The sequence below is a fragment of the Orycteropus afer genome, unplaced genomic scaffold, assembly GCF_000298275.1.
Source record: "Orycteropus afer afer isolate SDZICR_OR568_19922 unplaced genomic scaffold, OryAfe1.0 scaffold00005, whole genome shotgun sequence".
Classification (NCBI taxonomy): Eukaryota; Metazoa; Chordata; class Mammalia; order Tubulidentata; family Orycteropodidae; genus Orycteropus; species Orycteropus afer.
In genome coordinates this window covers 24,565,347-24,568,059 of record NW_006921592.1, presented here as the reverse complement: position 1 = coordinate 24,568,059, position 2,713 = coordinate 24,565,347, and positions in this window count along the sequence as shown.

Sequence of the window (2,713 nt, the reverse complement as noted above, 5' to 3'; positions counted from 1 at the left end):
ATGTGGTTGAGGCTCAGTAAGTGGGAGCAAGTGTTACTGTAAGGGAAGGAACCCCACGTGTAGAATACCTGACAGATCTCCCCAGAGCAGGTTCCAACATGAAAGCTCCCCTGCCTTCCCTGTCTCTCCCTTCCCCCCCATTCAAATGTGTTGATCTTCAGACTTTTACCCTCCATAACTGTTCTTTAAAGCCATTCACTTGTGTATTTGTGTTAGCAGCACTAAGTAACTAGACAAGTCCCCAGAGTGAAGGACCAAGATTGTATAATAGCAGTGCCTGATCAAGACTGACAGAAAGGAGGCATGATTTGGTCCTCTCTTTTTCTTCATCTACCTACCCATCTCACAAGTCTTTGCTCAAACCTCATGTTATACGTGATGAGGTTTCACTCCATGGCTTGTCTAGGGAGTCAAGGCTTGTCATCTGGCTGGACATTAGGAGGTCAGGTCCCATCGCACTGGCTCAAGACCCATCACTGATCTCTTGATGCCCCAAAGATCCTACATACACACTCATCCTCCTTCATCCTAATCTGAGATCTTTTCTCCATTTCCAACTTTCTACTGGGAAGGCAAATGCTTTTGTCATAAACCTCTACCAATAAAATCTTCAGTCACTGTCCAAATAATTCAAATTAAATGATCTCAGCAAAGGTTCAGGAAAAAATAAGCATCATTTAATAATTAAAGCCTGCTCTGAGCCCCGGTGGTGCAGGGGTTAAAAAAAACAAAACAAACAAACAAACAAAAAAACACAATTAACCTTTGTTCAGTCCCCACAGCCTCAGAGGGAGAAAGTGACCTGAGGCCTTTTTTTTCATACAGGCCCTTACTCATGCATGCTGTTTTTAGAACCAGAGCATAAATGCTTATGATTGCTGTTAATGAACAATAGAATAATGCTAACCAGGAAATCAGTCAAAACCTCAGTGCTTTTACTCTTTGTTCCAAATTTTACATTTTGTTTAAGAGAAGGAAGATTGATGGAAGGAGAGATGAGCAATCTGTGCAGCAAATTTAGAAAGCACTTTAACCTCTTTTATTAGGTCTTTGAGTCACTGTTTTAAATTCCAACATTATCATGGAAATTGTGTGAAATGCATGCTAATAAGCATTTGCTGTTTTCACCAAAAGATCTGGAGAATATGAAGGTTTCTTTTCTTCCCCATACCTTCCACTTTCCACTACAACCAATAAAAAAAAAAAAAAAACCAACTCACTGCTGTTGAGAGTCAGTTCCAACTCATAGCTACCCCTCCTTAGGTTTCTGAGGCAGTATCTCTACAGAAGTAGATTGCCCATTCTTCCTTCCAAGAAGTGGAAGGCTAATGGCTTTGAACCGCCAGCCTTCTGATTAGCAGTCAAATGCCTTAGGCAAAGCTATGGGGTTATAATAGAATGTAACTAGGACACATACAATAACAAAGTTTCAAAAACAACAAAGTGGGCTTTCAGAGTAAAATAAGAGAAATGACTGCAGCATTCTCATTTCAAATTAAAATGCTATTGAGGCCTCCTGACTCTTCTTAGGAATTGCCAAGAAGTAACAAGACTTGATTGTGGACTGGGTCAGGTCATACTCTACATTGCAAGCCACTCTTGGGTGAGGCCTATTTCAAGGCCTATTTCCTAAAAGTGTAGGGCTGATTTCTTCATTTGGAGTTTCAAATCAAGTATGTATGTCATTGGTGAATTGGAGCCAATGGAACAATTCAGGAGCCTCCCAGGGTCCTCTCAGGGTGCTGGGCTGCATAGTGCCCTAGCAAGAGGACTGAATGGGCCTCTCAGCATGCATGCCCTCATCTCCAACTCTGGTGTTAGTTGTGGATGACTGAAAGGGAAGTAGGTAAGTCATGTCACCTCTCTGCACCTCAACTTTCCTCTATGTGAGATGAGAAGGTTGAGTAACTAGGCCAAGCAGCTGTCTAACCTTAAGATCCTTAACAATATTTTAGAGGGCTTAGTGAATGTGCAGAGTCGCTGGGTGGTGGAAACAGTTAACCTGCTCAATTGCTCACTGAAAGTTTGGCAGTTCAAGTCCACCCAGAGGCACCTCAGAAGAAAGGCCTGGAATTCTACTGAAAAATCAGCCATTGAAAACCCCAGGAAGTACAGTTCTACTCTGACACACAGGTTGTCATGAGTTAGAATCAACTTGATGACAAATGGTTTCTCTTGGAGTAAATGCATAATTTCCTGGGCCCAATACCTGATACAGTTAGGTAGGGGTACAAACTGTGAGATGCTGATCTCCTAGGTCCTTTCCATTTTAAGATTCTATGACCCTATATGGGAGCTCTGGTAGCATAGTGGCTAAAGCGCTTGACTGCTAACCAGAAAGCTGGCTGTTCAAACCCACCAACCACACCTCGGAAGGAAGGTTGGGCAATCCTACTTCCGTAGTGATACTGCCTTGGAAACCCAAGGAGGGGTCGCTATGAGTCGGGCCGACTCGAGGGCACATAACAACAAACAACAACAATGACCCTATACACAGATAAAACCGAGCTATTTTTGCCACACTAACCTTTTCCTCCCGGTGTGGGAGCTCTTGTAGCGTAGTGCCTAAGGCACTTGATTGCTCACCAGAAGGCTGGTGGTTCAAACTCACCAGCCACTCCTCGGAAGGAAGGTTGGACAATCCTACTTCCGTAGTGATACTGCCTCGAAAACCCAAGGAGGGGTCACTATGAGTCGGGGCCGACTCGACGGC